General features: G+C 39.1%; 1 protein-coding gene across 1 annotated transcript in view; it reads left to right on the top strand.

The window, feature by feature from the left end:
* Nucleotides 1-3,539, top strand: part of rabac1 (Rab acceptor 1 (prenylated)) — a 22,280-nt gene extending 18,741 nt beyond the window's left edge. The window contains exon 6 of the mRNA XM_063194032.1: nt 1-3,539. This exon is cut by the window's left edge and continues 569 nt beyond it. The gene's annotated coding sequence lies outside the window, so the exon portion shown is untranslated.
* Nucleotides 3,540-7,500: the final 3,961 nt, after the last annotated feature.

Raw genomic sequence — 7,500 nt, 5'->3', positions numbered from 1 at the left:
TGTGTGTATGTTATAAACATGGCTGAAAGTGCATTAGCACAGGGTTAAGTAATGTAGACACGCACACACACACACACACACACACACACACACATAGTCAGTCTGGTACATGTGTGTGTGTGTTGATGTGATGATCATTGTGCCTAAATAAGAGGGTTACTGACGGTGATGGTGTTACATGAGAGGCTCATCTTGGCTGCGTTCCAATATGCGACCTTGCGACCTCCACTTGTGCTTGTGGCATAGAACCAGGAAGCAATATGTTGTGATGACATCACTGATTACAGCATTAAATTTCAATATCTCGCAAAAGCTCAATTGTAGAGACATTTGCTCATTTGCAAACTGCATGGTGAGTGTAGAACAGTCCCCCAAAAGTGGTTGTGGCTACAGCAGGCTGACAGCTGGGGAACTCAATTGTTCTCTCCAGGGAGGCGGCCGGGGATTAATCGATTAATCACGATTCAATTTGATTCGATTCATTCCGAATCGATTCAATCCGTTCCCTTCTTGGTGCCAGGATTTCCCCCAAAAGATGCTGTTGCCTATTTTTATATAAAAATGTCAAAGATGTGGCTTGACAGTGTTAACAGATTGCTAATTTGTAATAGGCCTAGGCCTAATTGACTAATACCTACTGTGTATTTTCCATAGACCTAAAATAAACAAAAAGAAGGAAAAGAAAATGAACCAAAAAAAAAATATTTTGTGCCCTGTGAATTGGTTATCTGAATTTTAGATTAAATCGATCGATTATCAATTAAATCGATAATTTTACCCAGCCCTATGTGTGACCATGTGCTGTAACAGTTAGTTATGATGTACGCCAAACATTTATTATATTTACGTCTTGCCACAGTGGATGTGTTTACGTCTTACCACAGTGGATATGTTTATTGAGCTTTATGACTTTATTTAGCTTCAGCCTAGTTCATCCTGCGTTCCAAATGTTATTTTTTTGTCTTAGTGTAGATTATGGTGTTAGCTTAGCAAATATTAGCATGGCTCTACGCAGGATGTGCAAAAAGAGAAGATTAGAGAATTCAAACTCCGCCCATCCAATACAAAGGAGTGTGTTCAATAAGTTGGGTCTCCTAAGGGGGCGTTGTCTCCTCCTTCTTCTCTCTCTGTGGCATTTCCTTCTTCTTCTTCTTCTCTGTTTGTGATGTTTGGTGACGGCTTGCACAAGATGTGTGCTACCGCCGTCTACAGTGCTAACGGAACTCTAAAGTCTCCTAAAGGGGCGTTCACCTGATGTCACATGGATCTAGGAAAAGTCTGAGCCTTAAAGGGACACTGTGTGTTTATTTCCAGAATTCATGCTGCCCATTCACTAATGTTGCATTTTTCACTTACCACCACCATCACATTCTAAGTATTCACTATGACTGGAAAAATTGCACTTTTCATACATGAAAAGGGGGATCTTCTCCATGGTCCGCCATTTTGAATTTCCAAAAACAACCATTTTTAGCTGCAAAAATGACTGTACTTGGACCATTCTAGAAAATATTTGTTTATTACTTAGTAAACTTTCATGTAAAGATCAAATTTGGCAATAGGCAGCCCAGTTTCAATGAGCCGCATACTTGCAGTACCTTTTTTGACCATTTCCTGCAAAGTGTCCCTTTAAGTATCTTACTCTAATCTCCTCTCTTTGGTATGTGTAGCTTCATGCAGCTGCTTCATACAGCTTGGTATGTATTCAGCTGCTTCATTCAGCTGCTAACAGCTTGGTATGTATTCAGCTGCTTCATTCAGCTGCTAACAGCTTGGTATGTATTCAGCTGCTTCATTCAGCTGCTAACAGCTTGGTATGTATTCAGCTGCTTCATTCAGCTGCTAACAGCTTGGTATGTATTCAGCTGCTTCATTCAGCTGCTAACAGCTTGGTATGCGTGGCCCAGCTGCTCCATTCAGCTGCTAACAGCTTGGTTTGTGTGGCCCAGCTGCTACATGCAGCTGCTAACAGCTTGGTATGTATGATCCAGCTGCTAACAGCTGCTAACAGCTTGGTATGTATGATCCAGCTGCTTCCGCTAGTTTAGCATCATGTAGGCTTCACAGTTGGCTCTAAAATCATATATTTTATTCTTACTGTTGTTTTTATTTTATTCTTTTTTTTTTACTTTTCTACTCTTGGGGCTGCTCTGGGGCGAGTTTCTCGAAAGTGTAGTTGTTAGCCTGTTAGCAGCTTTAGTAGTTGCCAATGGGAAATTGCCTTGCAAACAACAAAGTAGCTAGCACAGTTAGCCACTATGGTTTCGAGAAATGCACCCCTGCTCTGGTCTGCTCTTCGCTCCTCAGTCAGAAGTGCAATAATAAAGATCTCTAAAGTAATGCACAAAGATCTCCAAAGTAAGTCATAAAGATGTGTCTCTGGGATAATAAAGACGTGTCTCTGGAACAGAAACCTGCTGAGTGTCTTCATTCGTAACAATATAGGCCAGTGATTCTCAACGTGTGGTCCGTGGACTTCTGGTGGTCCGCGACAGAGCTCAGGTGGTCCGTGATGGGATTTCTACTTTTCCCAGACAAGCTAGCAGTAGGCTATATTTGTAACATTATTACACAGCTAAACATAGCTTCACCACAAAAAGACAGACTTGTAATGTGAATAAAAAGCAACTGATCTGCATCGTAATTAGCAGTAGGCTATCAAATTCGCACCCGTCAACTTTGAACATTTTTGGGGGGACAAAGTGGTCCCCGGTCTGAAGAACTTTGAGAATCACTGATGTAATGCATAAAGATCTCCAAAGTAAATCATAAAGATCTCTAATGTAGGCCTAAATCATAAAAATCTCTAATGTAAATCATAAAGATCTCTAATGTACATAAAGATCTCTAATGTAATGCATAAAGATCTCCAATGTAAATCATAAAGATCTCTAATGTAAATCATAAAGATCTCTAATGTACATAAAGATCTCTAATGTAAATCATAAAGATCTCTAATGTAATTTAAATCATAAAGATCTCCAATGTAATGCTTAAAGATCTCTAATGTAATAAAGATCTCTAATGTACATAAAGATCTCTAATGTACATAAAGATCTCTAATGTAAATCATAAAAATCTCTAATGTAAATCATAAAGATCTCTAATGTACATAAAGATCTCTAATGTGATAAAGATCTCTAATGTACATAAAGATCTCTAATGTACATAAAGATCTCTAATGTAAATCATAAAGATCTCTATTGTAATAAAGATCTCTAATGTAAATCATAAAGATGTGTATCTGGGGTAATAAAGATGAATCTCTGGAATAGACGCCTGCTGTGTGTCTTTATTCAGACATTTTAATATAGAATGATGATAATGTGAAGCGTGAAGTGCAATTATAAAGATGTATCTCTGGAACAGTTAAGCAATATGACCCGAGTGGACTGACATCCTCCCTGGAACAGTTAAGCAATATGACCCGAGTGGACTGACATCCTCCCTGGAACAGTTAAGCAATATGACCCGAGTGGGAGGGATGATGTGCACTGACATCCTCCCTGGTGTGGTTAATATGACCCGAGTGGACTGACATCCTCCCTGGAACAGTTAAGCAATATGACCCGAGTGGACTGACATCCTCCCTGGTGTGGTTCGGCCATAGGCACGAAGCCAAAGAGCATTTTGTGTGCGTCTCAGAAAACTGTGTAACTGTGCCACACACTGAAACTCCCGGCATAAGTCAGTAAGGGCTTGGTCCTAAGTCCTCTGACCAACGCCATAAAAACATCATTACCTCTTTGGGTGGTGATGTGAAGACTGTTTGGTAAGTTTTGAGTTCACCTCTCCCATAATTTAATCCATTATTTTCTATGGTCTTAGAGGGAAAATTGCCTGTCAACTGTGTTCTCAACGCAATCATAAGAACCTGAATTAGAAATCAAAAGTAGAAAAACACAGATAAAGCGTACAAAGACATGAATTGATTAATAGTGCAGGTGGATATGTCAGAAAAAAGAGGTTTAGGAACATTTCATATAGATTTTTCCAAATTGTGTTTTTTATCAACTACAAACCCCATAGTCTTCAAATCCACCTGTTTCCATTTTTTTTCCGAAGTGGAAACGCCCAAAATCCAAGATGGCGGATATGCAGTCAGATTCTAACACAATTGAATGTAATGGAAGGAAACATGTCATATACATTTTTGGAATTGGTGTTTTTTAGCATCTCTTGGACCCCCTGAATACAAAACTACCTGATTCTATTTCCCCCCTTCATTTTTAGAACCAAAATCCAAGATGGCTGACATAACATATAGCAAAAATGACATGTTTGGTGTTTTGAGGTCTCTAAAGTCAGTGTTTTTTTCTTGTATTTTTAATATTCTTGATGTATACAGGACCGTTCAGTCAGTCATTACATGAACTTTTTCAAAAATCATTTAAAATTTATAAAAATTCAACATGACATCTATAAAACGATTGCGTAAGCTTACCTCTCTATATGGCCAGCTGATGTGTCTCATCCCAAATCTGAGCTGGCCCCTTTGATAATTTGTGTTTTATATTTCTAGGACCCCCTCTGAAAACAAAACAATCTGTTTCCAATTTTTAGAAGCAAAATCCAAGATGGTCAACATTGTAGCAAAATATGAACATTTGGTATTTTCAGGTTTATTAAGCTATTGTGTTATTTTGTACGCCTATTGGTAATATTTTGATAGGCACATAACTGTCATTACATTAAATGTTTCGTCTCATAGGAAGAGCATCTGGAATTTGGGGTGACACACTGTAAATCTTGTGCGCACATGTCGGCTAGCAATTGGCTAGTTGCAAAAAGTTGGCCTGTTGCCTCCAACTAAACTCTCTAGACTGATCAGAAAGTAAAAGAAAATCCTATTAATTCATTTCATTGAACAACTGTAAAAAAAATAATAATGGGCAAGAGGACCACCTTCATGATGTGCAGCATCATTGAGGGAGCCAGTTTCTTTTCATTTTTATGTCAATTATTTTCATAAAAGATTCACACTTGTGCCACTTATACGGATCCTCATGATGCCAAAGGTCTCACAAAGGTCAGTGTATGATAGTGTGGCAATCAGCAGTCAGCGCACCTGCCAATCTTGCACCTGAAACACAGAGGACAGACCAAGGAACCAGCAGGGAGGACAGCCAAGCCCCCTTGAGTCATGACATATGGTAGTACTTTGGGTTTGGGTTCAAATAACAGAAGGCCTTGGTTCCAAGTCGTGTGAGCCCACTCTCCTCTTCTTCACTACACATGGCTTCAGAATTGGGATGACTTGCTATGAGGGTGATAGGCATGCCAACCGGATGAGCCACAACAGACCCACAGAGACGTGATCTCAATGGATGCTACTGATGGGTGAAGCATAATATTAGACACCATGGATGATATAGGCCTAAGTAAGTTGGGAATTATATGAGGGACGTTCAGAGCGTGTGAAGCACATGAGTGGGCTTACCGTAGGGAAGACCATATCAGGGTATGATCCATCACTAGAGTTGAGGATATTCTCTGACTGTCATGCCAGAGAGCCCAGTTCTATGAGCAGAGAGCATGGTAAGATTGTTGGCATTGGAGGAATGCAACATGCCAGATAGAACATACGGTTTCACAGCCTTCAGATAAGCTGAGGCCGACCTTGAAGCAACTTTGTAGCCCTTTGCCTCGATATAGGCAGCCAATCCAGTGAATGTGCATATTACTGTACAGGTAGCACTGCATAATAGGTAGGCCTACTGTACATGAAGTGACTCATAGCAATTGTTGTTGGAACAATAATTTGGACCAGCATGGAATCCTCTGTGCTCGAATTCACAAATGAATGGCGTCAGAGTAGAGTAGAGTATCATTTATTGATTTATAGACCTGAAAGCAACATTAATGTTGATTTTGCTAAACAAAATGTCTTCCATCTTGGATTTTGTAATGGGCTTAGTTTATGTAATGGCTGACTTCACATTCATGTAACAAATATTACCAAAACAAGTCAACAATGGCTTTATAGACTTCAAAATATTAAATATGCCAATTTCGCCATAAATTATGTCAGCCATCTTGGATTTTGCCACAAAAAATGAAGGAAAACATTGAAAATAATTTGTTTTCTATTCAATGTTGCCCTGGAATTATAAAACAGTTCAATTGAACCTTAAAACGGCATTAATGGTGAAATTTCTACACACAATGGCAACCATCTTGAATTTGCCACTAAATGTTCACGAAAAAAATGGAAACAGGTGGATTTGCGTTCGAGGAGGTCCTAGAAGTAAAAAAAACAACAAATGTAAAAATCTATATGAAATGTTCCTAAACTTACATATGGACCTATACTATAAGGCGTTTTGGTGGAAGTTCTGAGGTCTTCAGCTAGCTCAACATCCTGAAAATGGTTAAAATGTCAAGCTGTGTCACCTTCAATTGTGTTACGTATTAGCTATGACAGTTGAGAGTTGACAGTTGCCCATTTATCTCCATATTGATAGATAAAAAAAAATATATATTTTGTATTTTAGGGAGATGGGTTTGTCACCTCTGTTTTTTCTCCTAAAAAAGTGCAGACTTGTTCCCCTGCACTGTTGACCGTAACACAGTTGCGTAACATAGTTGACTGTTTTGAAAGTGTTTTTGTGCTATTGATCTCTTGTGTGTTGGAAAAATCCTGCTGAGAGACGTCTTGTGTAAGGAGGGTGACTAAACTCAAATCAGACGTTACAGTGATTTATAATGAAAAATGTGTCAGTCTGTGTCACAGTGAATCATAAAATCCTACTCATGAAGCTCAACAATCACATTTTCCATATCAGTTGCACAGATTAATGACAACATTATTGTTAAGGGACATGAGCACTTTCAAACGTATGTTCTTTACACTCTGTAGTATTTTTTATATATGTTTGACATGACATAGTAGTTGTCCATAACACTGTTGACAAAATAATCAAGCAAACGCTTTCATTAAAATATTTAACAGATTATTTATGATTAAGCTTGGCAATTTGTTTGTTTGGAAACTTAAATGTATACACTATGGAAACATCTAGGTCATTTGTTAAAAAAAAAATACTGATAATTGACATTTTGCTTTTGCCAAAAGCCCACTCAAATTGTAGAATCACTCAGTAAATGGTCTAGGTGTGTGTGTGTATGTGTGTGTGTGTGTGTGTGTGTGTGTGTGTGTGTGTGTGTGTGTGTGTGTGTGTGTGTGTGTGTGTGTGTGTGTGTGTGTGTGTGTGCAATAAAGAGACAGACACACTGTAGTTTAGTAGTAAATGTTCTGGGTGTTTTATTGGTTGTTTGGGATTCACTGCTTCGTAGGCTCCTCCCCTCCCATCTCCATGACGAATGTCCTCGTATAGGCTCCTCCCAGTGGGCGGTCTTATAGCGTAGTAGCCTCTGATTGGCTCTGATCTCATTGGGCTGTCTTACATTATTTGCCAATCTCTGTGGGCGGTCTTACAGTGTACCCCGGGGGTGTGGCCCGTTTATTTGCCCCTCCCTCATTCCAACAGCAATACAGGA

The sequence above is a fragment of the Engraulis encrasicolus genome, unplaced genomic scaffold (genome assembly GCF_034702125.1).
Source record: "Engraulis encrasicolus isolate BLACKSEA-1 unplaced genomic scaffold, IST_EnEncr_1.0 scaffold_77_np1212, whole genome shotgun sequence".
Classification (NCBI taxonomy): domain Eukaryota; kingdom Metazoa; phylum Chordata; class Actinopteri; order Clupeiformes; family Engraulidae; genus Engraulis; species Engraulis encrasicolus.
This window is presented reverse-complemented; position numbering and strand designations above follow the sequence as displayed.